Consider the following 20,878-nt stretch of genomic DNA (forward strand, 5'->3'; position numbering starts at 1 on the left):
TTTATTTATTTATTTTGAGAAAGAGAGAGAGAAAGAGACAGAGAGAGAGAGAGTAAGCGGAGGAGGGGCAGAGAGAGTATCCCAGGCAGACTCCACACTATCAGCACATAGCTGGATATGGGGCTCCAACCCATGAACCCTGAGATCATAACATGTGCCAAAACCAAGAGACAGTTGCTCAACGACTGAGGTACTCAGGGTCCCCTAAGTACTATTTTTTTTTTCTTCACAAGCATCAGAGTTTTAGTGGCTTTATGTATTTCCTAAACATTTTGAAGGAAAATCCATGTGTAGCTTATGTGTTATAAAGTCATACAAACACATAGAAGGTAACTCTAAAATGAGTTTTTATATAGTTTTTGAAATCAGTTATATTCATTTATGTTTTATATTTATATTATTTATGTAAACCTTATATTGTAATTACAGTTGTTTTATGCCTAGTTTAACAGAAACCCCTGAAATAAATACTTGCTTATAGGAAAAGTGGGTATAAAAACATTTTTTAAATATTATATAATACCTCTTCATTGGCTATGCATACATTATATTTTTTAAAAAGTATCATCTTACGTTGGGGCGCCTGGGTGGCTCAGTTGGTTAAGCACCCAACTTTTGCTAAGGTCATGATCTCGCTGTTTGTGAGTTCGAGCCCCGCATCGGGCTCTGTGCTGACAGCTCAGAGCCTGGAGCCTGCTTCAGATTCTGTGTCTCCCCATCTCTCAGCCTTTCTCCTGCTCATGCTCTGTCTTTCTCTGTCTCTCAATAATAAATAAACGTTAAAAAATTTAATGTCATATTATGTAGCATTTTATTATAATGACACCTTCTATTATCCCCTGAACCTTATGAAATAATTGCAATTAAAATCACTCAAAGACTTTACAGTCTAGTAGCTATCTGTGGTCAAATGAAACATAACCATATGTGTGTGTGTGTATATGTGTGTAAATAAAATTTAATCTCTGAAACAGTGCTGAACTCAAGTATAATAGCTCTTCACTCTTAATAGCTTCATAGATGACTTTTGGTAGTTCTAGCAAACATAGCTGTAGGGACCTTTAAATTTCTAAAGAACACTCATTTCTCTAAGAAGTTGTACTGCAAGACCAGAGAAAGCTTTTATTTATAAAAATCTAAATGTTTGACGTTTGTACACATTATAGTCTAAATATATAGATATGTGTAACAAACACACATAAGCTAGAAATAATTTGTCTCTCAATGTACAGATTGGTTAAAAACTTAGTAAACCTAGATCTTCATTACATTTTTTTGTTTGTGTGTTTGTTTAGAATAAATTAAGGAAATGCTGAGTATATTTACTAATTGTAAATGTTTTTCAAAGAATTTGTAAAAGAAAAAAAATACTGCCTGTTATTCATGTGTACAGGTATTTTTAGGCTACTTATAATTGTTTTTCACTCCAAAAATCCTACATAGATTTTCACTTAAAATTTCTGGGTGTCAACCATGAGATTTTTTAAACTTTAGGAACAACTGTTGTTTAAGTATACCAGTGATTTTCTTAACCACCCCAGAAAAGTTACAGAGCCACCACCAGAAATCACACACAAATAAAAATGAGAGTGACCACTTTCTTATTTTACACAAATGTATATCTCTTGAATGCATATTTATTATGTAGACTTTGGATTGGTACCTAGCACTGCATCATTTATGGACTAACAAAAGGAAATACATTTTTGCTAAGGCTTGTTAATTGATTTTCTTAATATTTATTTGCAGTTTTTAAATTCATATGCCAAAAAGCTAGTTACTTTAAATTCACATAAACTTTTCTTCTCATATACATGCCTCTATTGTACTTATGTAATTTATTTGCTGAACACAGTCAAATATTACTAGCCTTTTAAAATCTTTAAACAGAATTTATCTTTAGTAAAAACTTTCTTCAATTTGTGCATTATGAACATGAATTCCAAATACCCACAGTAATTGTCATTTAAAAAATTAATTTAATTTTATTTAGTTCACTTAAAATACAATCATATGTGCTGAATTACTCTTCATCAATGTTTTTATTTTATGGCTGTATTTAAAAAAAATAATTCCCCTCAAGTCATTTGACTTACTTCTAGAATTAATATTTACTGCAATATTCACTTAAAAAATGTTCAATGTTCAATTCTACCCAAGTGATGCATGAATGACTCTCCCTATGAACTTCGATAAAAATAATATATATTATAGAAACAATTTCTTAACCAATATTGCCCTTACTCCCTTCATATATATATTTGTTGGTTCAGTATCTAAATTTTTTCACATAATTTTACACAAGAAAAACCTCATTAAGAAAACATCAGCTTACTCAAAATTGGACATTTTCAAAAATAGAATTCAGGGCCAAATTGAATGATTTATTTCTCTCTAACAAAAATATTAGGCCTGTGCATCCTTTTTATATAATTATTTTCTAGGCTCATCTTTTATTTACCAGATTTTACTATCTTTTAATACTAGGGTAAGATGAAAAATATTTATCAGGTCAATAATATTCATTGAGCAAATTTATAGTTAAACTAAAGCATACACTTCTGTAGAAATCTACTCCTTTAATCTGTTCCTTATACATATTAAAATAAGGGATACTCTGAGATGATATTTTCAGTGTTGTTTTCAGGAAACTAAGATTAATAAAATAGGAATAATAATGTTGTCTATTTGAGGCATCACCTTAACAACTTGACTCTAGTAATAAAGAATCTGGAACAATATAGTTTTTATTATTACTTCTACTACTGCCTTAGAAATAACAGAAAATTGGGGTGCATTGGTGGCTTAGTCGTTTAAGCATCCACCTCTTGGGTTTGGCTGAGGTCATGATCTCACAGTTTCATGGGTTCAAGCCCTACAATGGGCTCTGTGCTGATAGCACAAAGCCTGTTTGGAATTCTCTGTTTCCCTCTCTCTCTCTGCCCTTCCTCCACTCATGGGCACTCTCTCTCGTAATAAATAAATAAACTTAAAAAAAAGAAATAGCAGAAAATAAAATTACTAGAATCTATCAAAGGAATAGCTTCAGTTGATGCAAAGATAAATTTTATCATTGAAAAACTACTTTCTCACTATTTTTCCAAATTCATTAAAACAAAAGGAAGAAATTATATTTCTCATAATAAATAATTCTCAGTTGGGTTCCCATTATATATTTGGGCAAGACTTTATACTTAAGTTCACAGAATTCACTCCATTACATCAAAATGATATGTCACTGAATATTCATGCATTAATGTGTGTGTGTGTAAGTGTGTATGGAAGAATATGTTTCTATGTTTTTACTTCTCTTGAATATTTTATCCATTCTTTTCAAACTCACCTCTATAGTATAAAATCCTCCATTAAGTCATCTTCAACTAACCCAGCACATCAAAATCCTCTCCTCCTATGATCTCATATAGCATTATTCAAATATTAATATTAGTCACTGTTCTTGAAACTAGAAATATGTCACCAACAAGTGAAGAAAAGTTGAGAAAAATCATAGATATTATTTTGAACTTATGATATAACAAGTTACTCTTTAAAAATAATTTCACAGTATATGAGATCAGTGTCTATACATATATATGAATGTATATAGTCTATAAATATTGCACACATATACATACGTATAATATGTTGTGTTAATAAATTTTCATATAGGTGACATTGTAGCATCTACGGATGAATTAAATTTAATGACTTAGCAAAGTTGCTGCATGCAAACTAAATACATAAAATCAATTATATTTATAAACACCAGATAAATGAATGTGAAAAATTGAAATGAAACTACCAATTATATTTATAAAATATAAGGAAATCAGGAATATATCCATTAGAGAATATGCAATCAAAATAAATGGAAAGAAAGGTCACATTCAGGAACAGGAAAATTCAATAATCTTGAAGTGACAATCTCAAATTGACCCCTTGATTTAATAAAATTAAATGAAAAAAATCTTAACACGAGGAATTTGACAAGGTAATATTATTGAAAGCACATGGAAGTTCAAAGAGCCAAAAACATTTTTTTTTAAGAGTCATTTAGTCTACATGGTATTGACACAGGGATGGAGAAATACACTAAAGGAATATATAAGGGAACTCATAAACAGAACTCCAGTAAAATGTGAAGTCAAACAAGAAAATTTAAAAGAGAATTTTTATTTTATCAGGATAGAAAAGTATTAAGCAGCAAGATGCAAAATGTGTAAATCATAAATGAAAATATTGATTGATACTACTATGTTATAATTCAGAGAAATTATTTACAGTACACAGATCTTTAAATGATATACTCCTTGATTATATAAAAAGGTATCATTTCATTAGAAAATGTGCTAAAAAGATTGACTAGTACTTCACTGAAAAAAAATGTGAATAGTCAAAATCCTATGAAATAAAAACTAAATTTATTAGTAATCAGAGGTTTTTTTTTTTTTTTCAACGTTTATTTATTTTTCTTGGGACAGAGAGAGACAGAGCATGAACGGGGGAGGGGCAGAGAGAGAGGGAGACACAGAATTGGAAACAGGCTCCAGGCTCTGAGCCATCAGCCCAGAGCCCGACGCGGGGCTCGAACTCACGGACCGCGAGATCGTGACCTGGCTGAAGTCGGACGCTTAACCGACTGCGCCACCCAGGCGCCCCTGTAATCAGAGGTTTAAAGCTTAAATCACAATTCTCACTCTCTCAATTAGAAAAATAAGCTAAAATATTTAATATCAAGTCCTTGTGAAATGATAGGTCTAGAGGAATGTTCATACACTGCTGATGGGAGTGTGAATTTGTACACTGTCTTCAAGAGACAATAGAATCTTTCACCCTCCCAAAGCCAATTTGCATTGAGCACATAATCATTTACAAAAGAAAGACTTGGGATTGATGAAATAAGACTTCAGAAAGAAAGTACAGAAAAAAGGAAAAGCATTTGAAAACTAACTTTAGATATGCAATTTTTTAAAATACTCTGTTGGAGATCATTACTAAGTAACTGAAAATTGAGGAGTGAAACTCAAAAATGATATCTGGCTTGGATAAATGAGTTATAATTGCAGCCTGGGAGGATTATCAATTGACAAGAAGGACAGATGTGACAAAACAAAAGATACATAAATGGTCTCCTGAAAATAAGTATCATTAAATTATCAGTGGAAGAATAGGAACAAGAATAAAGAGTGGAGATAAAATGGAGAATCAAGAGAGAAATAGGTCTCAGAAATCAAGGGAAATATCTTTAAAGAAGATGAGGACTGATGTCTCCAAAGAAAATTCCATTTGAAAGAGAAATATAAACTAATTTTTATAAATAATTCTGCATTAATTTGGATCTGGAAAGTTATTTGGTTTTGTTAAGAGTAGGTTCATATTGGGGCGCCTGGGTGGCGCAGTCGGTTAAGCGTCCGACTTCAGCCAGGTCACGATCTCGCAGTCTGTGAGTTCGAGCCCCGCGTCGGGCTCTGGGCTGATGGCTCAGAGCCTGGAGCCTGTTTCCGATTCTGTGTCTCCCTCTCTCTCTCTGGCCCTCCCCCGTTCATGCTCTGTCTCTCTCTGTCCCAAGAAAAATAAATAAACGTTGAAAAAAAATTAAAAAAAAAAGAGTAGGTTCATATTAAACCTTTACATATGTATCCTTATTCTTCATGACAAGATACAGATTTATGCATTAAACCATGAATAGAAGAAAGCTTCCCAACCACCATTTCTGCATTTTATGAAAATAAATGCTATAAGCATATTTTTAAAATTTGGTTAACTTTTCAAATTGAATTATTAAGTTAAATGTTAATATATTCTTATAAAATAAAGAAGACACTAATTCTTTTTTTACTTGAAATTGGGTTAGCTATAGCCCTAAATGTAGCAATTTTCTAATAGATGTGTATGTAGGACAGAGAACCAAATTCAATATTTTTTTTTCATTTTTTACTGAGGTATAATTGACACATAACAAAATGATTCAATATTTATGTATATTGTGAAGTGATCATCACAGTATATCTAGTTAATATCCATCACCAAACATAGTTACAGAATTTTTTTCTTATGATGTGTACTTTTACAATGTGTTCTTTTATCAAGTTCCTAATATACAACAGGGTATTACTAAGTATAGTCACCACACTGACCATTACATCCCCTTTACTTCCTTTATCTTATATTTAGAAGTTTTCATCTTGTCACCTCCTTCACCCATTTTTCCCTTTCTCCATCCCCAACTTCTGGCAGCCATCAATCTGTGTTCTGTATCTACGGGCTTGTTTTTTGTTTGTTTGCTTTTTGGGGTTGTTTTGTTTTGTTTTGTTTTTAGATTCCACATAAAAAATGAGATTGTATAGTATTTGTCTTCTTTCTGACTTATTTCACTTAACATAATGCCTTCAGTTTTCACCAATGTTGGCTAAATTTCTTTCTTTTTTATGGCTTAATAGTTTCCCTTCAAAATAAAATGTGTTTTATTTTCTATATCCATTAATCCATCAATGGACACTTAGGTTGTATCCACATCTTAGTAATTGTGGAGTGCTGCAATGAATATGGAGCTTTATTTATGTCTTCCAGTTAGTGGCACCCCAGAGACAATAAGTAATGTGTCCTAAATAATACCATTAACTATTCAGTATCTGAGCTATGATTAGAATTCAAGATAACTGACTCTGTTATGGTACTTGCTACTCTAACACACTATCTTCCATAAATAACTGTTTTAATTAAAAGATAAAACAGCAATGATCTTACACAAATGCATCAGAATTTTAAAAAATGTCAACTTACAAAAAAAAGCAAAAATTTTACACTTCCTTAGATTTTTAATATAGTTACATCTGGTTTTTTGTGGAATAAACAATTTGTCAAACATATATCAAGTGACTTTCTCCAATGCTATTTTAAATATATAAATGAATTAAGAATTTATTACTCAAAAGAATTTTTAAGATTTAATACCCTTTATGTATTTCTTGGTATTGTATTGGGGATTGGACATTAATCAACATCCAATGAATTTATAATATCAAGTGGTGACTACACAATCCTGATGTTAAAGGAAGGATCTTGTTCCAAAATGATCTCTGCTAAGTGCAAAGGTCTGCCTTGAAGGCAATAGAAGTATGTTAATTGATCATTGCAACAGAGGAGACATCACTTCTCAGAGTTTCATCACCTAATCACTATATTTATGCCAAGATGATGCCAGTATGTCTACTCAATTGGGTACCATAAAAATGCTTCTGATGCATTTGCTGAGAATCAGCTCTCAATCCCAGTGGGGTCTAGCTCCAAATTCTCCGATAGTAGAGAATAAAAATCAAGTTTTGCTCTATCATATGATAAATTCAAAAACAACTCTCCTCAGGATGCTGTTTCTTTATTATCTGTCTAAATCTAGTGGCAGTGAGTGAAAAAAAGGCTCATATTTTTGACTTGGTATTTGGGGAGATATTATCAATACCGAATATGTTTGCAATGTTTATCTCTAAAAACTTGAACAGAGAGGAGTGTACCATAGTAGATAAGAGTGTGAACTCTCCTACCTAGGTTTAAATTCCAGGTTCCCATATGTTAGGTGTAAGGTATTGGGCAAGTTTTGCTTCAGTTTCTTCATCTGTAAAAAGGATATTTAATAATCTCTACCTCAGAGAATATTTTGACCTTTGAATTGCACAGTCTTTTTGAAGGACTTAGAAAATTTCTGGCATATAGTTTGTGTTCAGTGAGTTACTGCTATTATTATGTGTATTAAATCTGTGAGCACTCCTTCTGGTTATTAAATTTTATCTCTTTTTTGCCAAATATATTTATTTCTGATCAGAGCTATTGAATGCCTACATGTCACATACAGTACTGGACACTTAGACCTCTCTGCAAGATCTTGTAACATCAGTTTTTAGATCAGTGAAATGTAGAAGGGCATAGTAAGACTGCATCCTCTTATTTGAAGGGAAGGAATTAGCATATTGTGTTTATGATACATCAGATTTTAGAGCAGATTCTTTACATGCATTGTGCTATTCACTCCTTCTCAAAAACAATTTTACAAATGAAGAATTGAAACAAGAAAACTGATTCAAATTAAATCACTAAATATATGAATGGTGTCAAAATACATCTCAGTTTTCTGTCTAAATCTTGCTTTTGTTGTTGTTGTTTCCCCTACATGTAACACCTATGTGATAATAAATGTTAAGAACTCCATGTAATTATCAAATAAGTTCTGAAATATTTTCTATGTTATAGAGAATGGGCAGGCACATAAAAAATTCATATAAATATTTGACTATACTATTAAGGTCTTTTATCTTCACTTTTCACTTCACTTTTCAGGACAGATATAGATTTCTCTCAAGATTAATCCTCAATGAAGTTACCATTTAAAAACTTTTCCAGCCGATATTTATGATGCAAATCAAAAGAATGTGTATTCATACTGTGCTGTTCATAGTTTGGCTTTAATTCTAAACTTTTGCCTTATAAAATTTTGTTTCATATACATAAAGAGAATGTATAGCCTATGATTAGCTATTATCTTTGCTTTTGTGAAATATTGCTTATGTGGCTGTGATACTTAACTTCATTATCTGAATATTGTTTAATCTCAGAGAAGAACCAGTCAGTTTATAAAATATCAGATTGGAGTGGCATGTCTTTCCTAACATTTCTATGCTAAGCCTCATTTCATAAAGATATACTTCTTTAACTTTTTATTTAAATTCCAGTTAGTTAACATACAGTATAGTATTAGTTTCAGGTGTACATGTTAGTGATTCAACCCTTACATACAACACCCGGTGCCCATCATAAAGATAGTTTTTAAATATAGTGATTTTACACTTGAGTTTACTGTTTGGCAGATGCTGAAATATACTACTATAATCATCCTGCATATAGCCTTTGGAAGTATTTATAGGGACAATCATTGCTTCAATTTTTATATTATGGCAGCATCCCAGGAACTTCTGACTGGTTTTAGTTGCACTGCAATTCTGTTTAATGGTGGCCCCTGCCCCATGACAATATAAAAAGTGCCCTTCTACCATTAATTTGTAAACCTCTGGTATTGAGGCCATCTTGATCACACAGTCATTATGTGGCTGGCTTACAGCCACTGCCTCACTGCCATTGCCAGTTATTATATAATTAAATGAAATGATGTGTCGGTAGTATATTCAGATCACTTTAACATTTATAATGATGATGAGCAACTCTTGTTCTTCTAGCATTGTCTGCTTTAGCCAGCAGTACAAAATGTATTCATAGGATAAGAACCACCTTTCCAGTTAAATTTGTGATGTGAAAATATGGTCCTAGTCTCATCTATCTTAATAGGTGGAATCAAGTAAATTAATACTTAACCCAGTTGTTGGAACTTCATGCACAAATAATTTGGGCTCAACTAATCAGGTTTATAAGGTAACCTAAGCTATCATCAATTGGTTTAATGTCAATCAAGGTGATATCTTGGGAATACACAGTTCCGTTTAGATCCCTTTAGATCAGCAGATTTCAACTGTGGTGATTTTGCCCTCCAGAGGACACTGGGTAATATCTGAAGACATTTTTAAATGTCACAACTTGGGACGGTTGCTACTGGCATCTGATGAGTACATGTTGGGGATGCTGCTAAATATCCTTCAATGCACAAGACAGTCACCCACACCCCCTCTAAAAAAGGATTACCTGGCTCCAAGTGTCAATAGTCCTGAGGGTGATAATCTTGGCTTTAGATGACAAAAACTTGACCCTCAACTAATGCCCTTCAGTGGGATACAGTCAGGGTGCTGCAAAGCTGTTTTCTGGCTTCCACTGTCCATATCACATATAAATGTTTATGCAGAGAAAATTAAAATTATAGAAGTGTACAAAGGGACCTAAGTGTATAATGTAAGTATGTATCTCAGGAAACAAGTCTCAACTACTTTCCTACTATAGTCATTTGCTCGTAGACACATTCAAACATAGACCAATAGTAAAATTATACCTACACACTTTTAACTTAAGCATCTTTGTGAAACAATAAGAACTTGAATGTATATAGTTTGACAGTGATGTCAATTTTTACATAGGCCTCTCTGTATTGAAATTATAGGAAAAATAATACTGTTTTTTACCACTAATTTTGTACATATATTTTTGTTCAGAGACTATTTTAATGAAAGTTACCCAGGAGTCTGATTTCAAATTCACAATTAATCACTCATTCAATATTACTGAGTGTGATTTAAGTGCCTGACACTGTTCTCTCATTACTCAAAAAGCCTGTGTTAAGTACAAGGGAACCCACTTTACTTTAAGGGAATGACAGAGGCACTTGAGTGGAATTTAAGTCCTGTGGGTAGCCAGAAGCTGTGCTTCTCAGGTTTTCATGTGCTTAAGAATCACTTGGGGGTACTTTTTATCATATTCTTGGGCTTGAGCACCAAAGAGTCTGATTTAGTATGTATAGAGTAGGTATTTTAAAACAAACCATCCTGGTGATTTCATGCAGATGATTTCAGACCATAGTTTCAGAAATACTGCCTTAGATCTGTAGTTCACTGGGTACAACTCTAAATCTACAAAGGATTCAATTTGCAAAAGGAAGACTAGGAAAGGCTAGACATAAAGGTCAAAAAAGTTTATGACTATAAACAGTGAATTATTGTTAATTCATAGCAATAATCCATTGATTCAATAAGTATTTACTGTAAGCCAATTATCTACCAGCAGTAGTGTAGGCACTAAGAATATTGCTTTAAATAAAACAGAAAAAAATAATCTGCCCTGATGGAGTTTACATTCCAGTGGGAGGAGCCAGACAATGAATTACTAACATAAGGCAGAAACAATTAATAGTTTTTATTAGATGCAGACTTTAAGGTGATTTATTAGGAAGCTCTCGAAAGAATTTAAAAAATTATTTCCTTTGAAATATGTTCCATCTCTACACTCCTCTCCATAGACCCATAATTTTACCAAATTTTAAAAATACAAATTGACACTACATTTATGGGCCAATGTTTTATTTCAAAGCAATATCATATCTCACTCTCTAAATGATGCTGTTGTCACTTGTTACATAGTATCTAAAAGTAAAAATCTTGGCAAATCCTACTGTCATGTTTTGTTATCCATTGTGAAGAAATATTGCATACATTTTATTTTGGCTGCCTTTAGATCTAACTGCATATGTTGTTATAACTACAATTTATGTAGTTTAGTAAGATGTTGCAATTTTTATTAATACAATTTTATTGCTTATTACTTAATACAATTTTCAATGTTTTCTGATTTGAATGAGAAAATAAATTATAATATTTGTGTGTATCGTTGTTGTTATTATTCCTCAACTATCTAGGACACTAAATTTGGAGGATTTGAAAATTATCCCAATCAATAAGAAAAAATATTAAAAGTTTTTGAAAAACTTTAGAATGCAAAGTTTACTGCAGACTTTCTTGGAACTTTTATTATATGATTATGAATTGTGATCCTTCAAGACATGATAAAATAAACAACGTTACCTAAACTTTTTCAATCATGATTTCTTTTCGTGGAGTTTATAAAAGGACCACATGCTCTGACAGAATGATTAAGAGAAAAGAAAAATATGGAAAACAATTTTTTAAAAACCCGACAAGCCAGATTTGAAAAAAAATCTATCATCTGTCTATCTATACACACACACACACACACACATAATTGTATGACTACATGACCTACATTTAATTGGGTGTGAAAATGTTCCTCAGGACAACTCCTTTTCTACTTAGAGTTGATATTTTCTGATTTTATTGCTTGTATATCAGGCTAAGAAGAAGTAATTTTCAGATTAGTTCCTAATCATTAAGTTACTTTCCTCTCCCAAGAGAGAACATAGTTCTCACCATCAAAGCATTAGAAAGAATGCATCAAAGGAAAATAACAAAGTCAACGGAAGCAGTAGTCTGAATAAAGAATTCCAAATCTTTTGCTGGCAAATCTATGAATATTGGCCAAGGTTTTGTAGAATATATTGGAGGGAGCACACATCCAAGGAAATGAATCACTACAAGTACACACACAAAGATACTCTGTGAGCATACACATTAGTAAAGATGGAGAGTAATCTTAAAATAAATATTAAAGATTGAAGCAAACAGAACATTCCACTACCCATAGGTTTTGATTAAAAAAATAGATAAAAGACATATAAAAGCATCCATCAAATCTGAAATTGTGTGTATTTGCACACTGACTTGTTGTAGGAAAGATTTAGAGTAATTACTAATTTGACTATTTTAACTTAAAAATTTCACATTATTTTTACATTGCATAATACAAATGTATTTTACAATATAAAATATTGTACAATATGCTACACAATATAAAGATACTATACAATATACTGTTTTTCAGTAGTGACAAATATCAAAACACTTACATTAACACAGTCCCTGTGTTAAGGGCCAGTTGGTATTATGAAAGAAATCTAGACACAAACAGAACTTATCCCTTTAGCCATATAAGACAGGGATTTTTTTCTTTGTGAGGCAGAATTTGGAATCAATATCATAATTTTAATGATTATTATTCTGGATTATATGTGTTTATGCTTCAGTTAAATATAATGAATTTTATTCAGTTCTCATGTAAGGGGCTCAGTTCTGTCAGTTCACAAAGTATCTTTTCTTCATAAAGTTTCAATCTTTCATTTATTCATTTAACAAATTAAGGGTTTATGGTACTCCTAGTAGGTCACAATTCAAAGTGTCTACCTAGCATCATGACTACTTTCTTGCATTTCTTTGATACTGTCTGTTTCTTTCAAATAGAGTATCAGTGTCCAGAGTTAGCAAAGCAAGGTTAGCTACACCTTTCAGAACACTGTCTCAGTGAGCCTATTCTGTTTAAAATTGTTATAGTGGGCATACATTAAACATCTGTCAATTTACTTGTGGCTCAGTCAGTCTGGACCCTGTTGAGAGTTTACTTTTATTACATAAAAGGATAACACGTTTTGTTTTGGCTTACCTTCTTCTTAGTAACTTAGAATTGGTATGTGTATGTAATGTCACACATGGATATGTACAGGTAAATAATCAAAAGAGAATAATAATGAAAGAAAACAGTAAATCAAAGAAGTTAAGCATTCTGGTATATTTTTGTGTTAGATCAGGAAAATTAACACTATAGATGCAATAATAAATAATACTTATGATAGTGATCCTTCAATATTAAGAAAATGCTAGCTGTTTATGCTATCATGACATCACTTTCCTGGTGAGAAACTGATGGTACTAGGTCACTAGTTTATAATCCCATTAGGTTGGGATTAGGAAAAAACATCTCCTTCTATAGACTTTAAGTGCTGCTAAAATTTAGGGAATATGCAGAACAAAGTTCCAAGGAATGTGATTATAAGCCAGAGATCAGAGGAAAAGCTGGCATGTGAAGAGAAAAAACGATTTAAAAATGTGACGGAGCACCTGGGTGGCTTAGTCTACAGCTCAGGGCATAATCTCATGGTTCGTGAGTTCAAGCCCCACATCAAGCTTTCTGCCGTCAGCGCAGAGTCTGTTTCCGACCCTCTGTCCTCCTCGTTCTCTGCCCCTCCCCACTCGTTCTTTCTCTTTATCTCAAATAAATAAAAACTTAAAAAATTTTTTAAATAAAAAAATAAAGTGACAGAAAATGAAGACACCTAATTTTAAATTGTGGCATAAATTGAATTAGAATTCTATCTCTGTAAAATCATAATCATATCTGTTAAATAAATTTTCTTTTAATAATGATGCATAAATAAAAATATTTATGACTTTTTTCCCTTTATTCCCAGACAGAATAAAAAGAAAGAATAGCTACATATCTAGAAAAGAAAGGGAGGCACATAATACAGTGATTCCTCAACTTTAGCTGCATCAGAATCGCCTGGTGAAATTATTAAGCAACATGGTTCTGGGATCTGCACCCTTACTCTGATTCAATAGGTAGTGTCTGACAATTTTAACTTCTAATCAAAACAAATTTTCTCATTCTTAATTTTAATTTCCAACAAGTCCCTACATCATACTGACTCCTCTAGACACTTAGAGAATCTATCTTTAGAAATCTAAATCTATCTTTTGGATACAGGAAGGAGAATACAGACAGCAGTATACTGCAGGATCAGAAAATGCCTACTCTACTATTCCTCCCTATTGCCCATTCTCCTTTGCAAATGCTTAATGGATATTTCTCCAATTTTTTTTTTTGTCACCCAAACTTCGATTCAAAATCCTATGAAATTTAAAGACAATCCTAGGCAAACACCATGAAGGAAATCTCCCCCAATTGTTTTATACGAAGTGTTTCATCATGTAAAAGAATGGACGTTTGAAATAGTAATGGAAAATGATAATTACATTATATGTCAATTTTATATTGTTACCTAAGATTTCCACTTACCACACCAATTTTTGTGTGCATCTGGGAAAAGAGCTATTTAAACATTATTCTCCTCAGGAATAAAATGCCTCCAATAGTACATGAATTAAAATATTAAAGTAGGACTATTCAGTCTTTTATACTCTTTTTCTAAAGTCTCTAATGTGTCTCTTTGTGGCTTTTAGTCACATCCTTGTTGTTATAAACTTTGATGAATCTGTACATGAGGTCTATGAAAAGAGATGAGTGGTTATTAGATGTGAACAAGTATCTTACTATATATGAAAAGCCACAGTTGGTTTACAGAGTCATCCCTCAACAATTTTAAAAGCAATTTCTATGGAAAAGTGGAAGTTACCTAATATGTGGGAGACATTATGACTATATCAGAAAATGTTCCATTAGCTTGAATTAGGTACTAAACCTTTTAAGCTATTGATCATTAATGAAATCATATTTTCACAAACATATTATCACTCACATCTCAGACAATAAAACTAGAAAATAATTTTAAACTTTTTTGATTGGTAATTAAACCTGTCTAAATCTTAATTTAATTTCACTTCTTAGAATATTATGGGAAATTAATATTTACACTGTTTAAGTTTCATTAGTTTCAGTTTTTATAAAGTCATGTACTTCTATGGGAAAATGTATTTTATTTTTAATATAGATATATGGGGAACCTGGGTGGTTCTGTTGGTCAAGTATCTAACTGTTGGTTTTGGCTCAGGTCATGATCTCACAGACCATGAGTTTGAGCCCTGTGTCAGGCTCTGCACCCACAGCATGGAGCCTGCTTGGGATTTTCTCTCTCCCGCTCTCTCTGCCCTTTCCCCATCATGCTGACTCTCTCTCTCTTTCTCTCTTTTTCAAAATAAATAAGTAAACTTTAAAATGATATAGAGTTTATAATCAGTTATGTGATCAAATATTTTTGTACAATAATTTTCTTACATTGTTACTTATAATTAATAAAATTAGAAATAAGCCAAATGAAGAGGGATAGAACAATGGCAAAATATACTACAGTATAAACCTACAATGAAATATCATACATTCAACAAAAGTCTTATCTAGGAGTTAGGGTTAAGGGTAGTTTTTATTGACCACATTACTTTTCTGCATTTGGCAAGTTTTCTAAACTCAAAAAATTAAAAAAAAATAACAAATTGTTTTTGAATCAACACATTTTGACATTTACAATTATTTCTTTGTAATATTCTTATTTAATCAGTTTGCTCATTGTAAGGGTCACTCATCTGACAATTGCATAAAGTTCATTTGAGGGGCAGATTGTACACTTGTATCTAGATAGAATACATTTTTAATCAATTATAAAATTTCAAAGAAACATTCTTTATGAGACAATAGTGATAAAAATGACAAAAAAATGTTAGCATGGTAACAAGATTGTTAGAATTCTTATTCAAAAACTCTTTCTCTTGCCAACTCAGGTACAGTTCCAAATCATAATGCTTTCACTGTATGTGTTACTATGGAATTTTCATTTAAGAAATCCATAATGTGTTCTCAAACCAAGTTCATTCATAAATATTCCTTACATAACAACCATACAGGAGTTTGTGAGGCAGTATGTAAGACTCAGGAATGGGAGATGTTTCTGGGCACAGGTGTGTGAAAGAATCTGGCAGGAGAGAAAGGAAGATGGTGGCAGAGTAGGAGGCTATTAGGCTTGCCTCATCCCATGGACACGACTAGATAGCTTCAATTCATCCTAAAAACCACAGAAATTGACCTGAAGACTGACAGAACAAATTCCACAACCAAGGGGAGAGAAGAAGCCACATTAAAGAAGAAGAAGACCAAGACATAGACAAAATATGAAGATAGAAGAATTTATCCCAAACAAAAGAATAAGATAAGACCACAACAAGAGATCTAAGTGAAGCAGACATAAGTAACATGTCTGATCGAGAATTTAAAGAAACAATCATAAGGATATTCACTGAGCTTGAGAAAAGAATAGAAGACCTCAGTGAGACCCTTACCACAGAGATAAAAGAGTTGAAAAGAATCAATCAGTGATGAAGAGTGAAGAAGAAGAAGAAGAAGAAGAAGAAAGAAGAAGAAGAAGAAGAAGAAGAAGAAGAAGAAGAAGATTGGAAACAGGCTTGATGTAATGAACAGCAGGCTGGAAGGAGAAAAGGAATGAATTAGTGACCTAGAATACAAAGTAATAGAAAATAATAAAGCTGAAGAAAAGAGAAAAAGGAATTATGGAAAATGAGATGGAATTAGGGAGATCAGTGATTCCATCAAAAGTAATAGCATTCATAATAAAGGAGACCCAGAAGAAGAAAAGAGAGAAAAGGTGCAGAAATTTTATTTGAAGAAATAATAGATGAAAACTTACCTAATCTGGGGAAGGCAAAGACATCCAGATCCAGGAGGCACAGAGAACTCCCATCAAAATGAATAAAAGAAGGCCAACATCAAGGCATATTATAAGTAAATTTGTGAAATATAGTGATGAAAAAAAATCTCAAAGCAGCAAGACAAAGAAGCCCTGAATTTACAAGGGAAGACCCAAAAGCTAGCTGGAGATTTGTCAACAGAAACTCAACAAGCTGGAAGGGAGTGGCATGATATATTCAAAGTCCTGAATGGGGAAGATCTGCAGCCAAGAATACTCTATCAGGAAAGCTATCATTCAGAATATATATATATATATATATATATATATATACATATACTATATGTATATGTAGATATATATATAATATATGTATATATATAATATATGTAGATATATATATAGATATATTATGTAGATATATAGATATAGATATATAGATATATATAGTATATATGTAGATATATAGATATACATATATAGATATATATATATGGAGGAGAGAGAGAGATAGTTTCCCATGCCAACAAAAAAGAAAAACAAAAACAAAACAAAAATATAAAAACAAAAACTAAAGGAGTTTGTGACCACATGAATCAGCCTTGCAAGAAATATTAAGATTCTTTGCAATAATAAACTGGAAAGGAAAGACTGAAAGTGACACATATAAGAAAGGAACAGTGAAAATCTCCAAAAATAACGACAAAACAAGTATAAAATAGCACTAAATACATATCTATTGATAATATAATAGCTTTCAGGGGCACCTGGGTGGCTCAGTTGGTTGGGCGTCCAACTTTGACTCAGGTCATGATCTCGGGGCTTGTGGGTTTGAGCCACGCATCAGGACCTGTGCTGACAGCTCACAACCTGAAGCCTGCTTTGGATTCTTTGTCCCTTTCTTCCTCTGCCTCTCCCCCACTCATGCTCTGTATCTCTCCCTCTGTCTCTCTCACTCAAGAATAAATAAACATTAAAAAAATATTTTTAAATAATAGCTTTAAATATAAATGGAATAAATGCTCCAGTCAAAAGGCATAAGGTGTCCAAAAAATAGAAAAGGAAGAAAAACTTACAAATTCATTCTAGGAGGCCAGCATTACCATGAAACCAAAATAAGATAGACTCCACAAAAAAAAGAACTAAAGGCCAATATCCCTGATGAATAAGGATGCAAAAATTCTCATGAAAATATTAGCAAACAGGGTTCAATAATAAATTAAAGAAAGTCATTGACCATGATCAAGTAGTTGTTATTACTGGGTTTCAATGGTGCTTCAATATTCACAAATCAATCAACATGATATACTCCACTTTAATAAAAGAAAGGATAAGCAGCATATGATCCTCTCAGTAGACACAGAAAAAGCATTTGACAAAGTACAACATCCATTCATGATAAAACCCTCACAAAATAGGTTTAGAGGGAACACAGTTCAACATAATAAAGACCATATATGAAAAACCCATAGGTAATATCATCCTCAATGGGGAAAAACTGAGAGAATTTCCTTTACACTCAAGTCAAGCGATCTTGATAAGAGCATGTTTTAAAAATCTTTCTGGAAGGCAAAGATTCTATATATTTGGAGTTTTACATATGTATTCAACTTTTCGCTGAGCAGTTCCAGTTCTAACGATGGATTTTAAGGAAAAAAAAAGATGCTAATAAAAAGATGAATGCTTAAGTATGTTCATAGCAGCATTATGCTTAAGATAGGTAATTTTGAAAAAAATGTGAAAATCATTAGGAATCATTATAATAGAAAGCTATCATGCCATTACATGTCATATTAGCATTGCATTTTAATGACCTAGGCAACCACATATTCAAAATAATTGCCACACAAAAATATTCACAGTAATTGCTAAGTAAAAATGCGCATTGCAAATGTGTATATTCAGGAGGTATTGTTACTTAATATGTTGGTGTTGATAGAATAAGAGTAGAAGGACATATAGCACACTATAACAGTGGTGCTTTTATGTATAGTTTTAATTTTTAGCAACAGTAATATTATTATTAATAACTGACATTTCTAAAGGATATGCTATATGCCAGGCATTAAACTAAGCATTTTATGTGGATCATATCACTAAATAAAACAAATTCTGCAAGAAATATACTATTATTTTATCAATGAAGAGACAAATGTTGGAGGAAATAAATAATTTGTCAAAAATTATAGATACACTAAACAGTTGAACCAGAATTTGGGTCTAATCTGACTCAAATTACTTTCCTGCTCTTTGTGATTATGTGTGTGTGCGTGTGTATGGTGGTGGTGAGGAGGGGGCTCTGAAGTTTGTAAGTATTATTTAAAAATAGTGTTAAAGATGTTATTTAAAAGAATATAATGTTATAGGCCTACTCTGGGTACATTGTTTTGATTTTCTTAATTATCTGATAAATATTTTGTATACACTGATACATATCTGCTTGAGATAGAGAACAAATAGACATTCTTCTTGGTATTTGTAAATTATATAAGTTTATCATCTCAAACAAGATTGCCTACACAAGCAATTAAGCTTTTTTTTTGTCACTTAGTACCAGGCATTTTAAACAAAACAAACAAAACATTCAAATGATATTCCAAAGTAAAGTATTGGAGAGGAAAGGAAGGGAGAAAAGGAGGGAACACTCAAGAGTAATCTAAAAGGAAGAAAGACAAGATGAATGAGCTGACAGAACCAGTGTTCTCCAATTCTTTACATTATTAAAGCAAGTTACTTAGTTATTGGAGTGATTTTCAACAAAATTATAAATGGTACACCAAGACACATTATTGCACAATGCTGGGTGCTCCATTACAGAGAATGTGTTTTGGCCATGGTGAATGTCTTTTTCTGTCTGGATTTTATTTTTCATATTAAAAGTATATTGACCACCCATAACTGTGGAGTTCCTATTGCTCACCTAACTCTTCACTGAAATAGTTTCTAATAAATTTGTGTTTTTAAAAAAGTGCCATGTTCATGACGTGAAGTCTTTTTGACTCACTCCAGAAGCCAAATTCCAGTCACTTCCTGTCACTAGGATTAGTGAAACTCAATCCCAGGTAAATTATCTCCTCAAAACATAGGAATTCAAATTATAGTCATGGAAATTCTACTGGCATTGTAGACATTGGCCTTCCTCAGTTAAGTATCTCTCAACTATCCATCCAAAATTCAATATAGATAAATCTATAAGTGAATATAACTGAAAGGAAAAGAAGTCCAGCCAACTTTTCAAATATTTAAAAAAAAATATTCTTTGATCTAACCAGGGCTGGATAAAGTGATATATTTAGGCCATATTGTATTGATGACTACTATAAGAAATCACTCCACTTAATAGTTATGCCTATTGTGAGAATATCATCAAAGATACTTTTCATATTAATACAGAGCTTTCTGTAACATTATTCAAGAATAGTTGAAGAGATGTAATTTTCCTGGGAACTTGGTGATTTTCTATGTTTTTAATCTTGGGGATAGTAAATTATATAACATATTTTTTTTTCTTTCTCCTCAGCAGTTAGGTAACTTTGGTTTAAATTTGTGGGCCATGAATAGGTCACGAATGTGTACATGTGAAAATAAAGTAGATATATTTAGTCTTACATTTGTTTACTTTTTATCTGCAATCTTTACTGTTTTCTTTATTTTTCATTTCCCTTCCACTTCTCTTTTGCTATATGCTGATTCATTTGCTGCATGCTCTCTTCGGCTTGGTATTTTTTTTTTCTTTTTTCCTGGAAGAACATGCAAGATTATTGAATGAATGAATAAATGAATGATGAATGACTTTCCTAAATTTTTAAAGATGAGTGTTAATGTTTGTTTATATATATGAGATCGATTTAATTGTAATTACTGATATAATTGAGGTTGGCTTGATTTGCAAACAACAGTGAGTAGGTTTTGTTTTGTAGAAAAGCATGCCTCAGAAAACCATGGGCCATTTCATCCTGGCTTCCCAACTGACTTTATAAGTACCTCTAGATCAGAGACTATATAATACACTTCAATGTTTGCCCATGTAGTTAGCCGTGGCAAGTCAAGTAGTTTCCCAAAACTTTTGTGATTGATAATGACGGTACTTATTGACAAGATTGTATCTATATC

This window comes from Lynx canadensis, chromosome D1 (genome assembly GCF_007474595.2).
Source record: "Lynx canadensis isolate LIC74 chromosome D1, mLynCan4.pri.v2, whole genome shotgun sequence".
NCBI classification, from domain to species: domain Eukaryota; kingdom Metazoa; phylum Chordata; class Mammalia; order Carnivora; family Felidae; genus Lynx; species Lynx canadensis.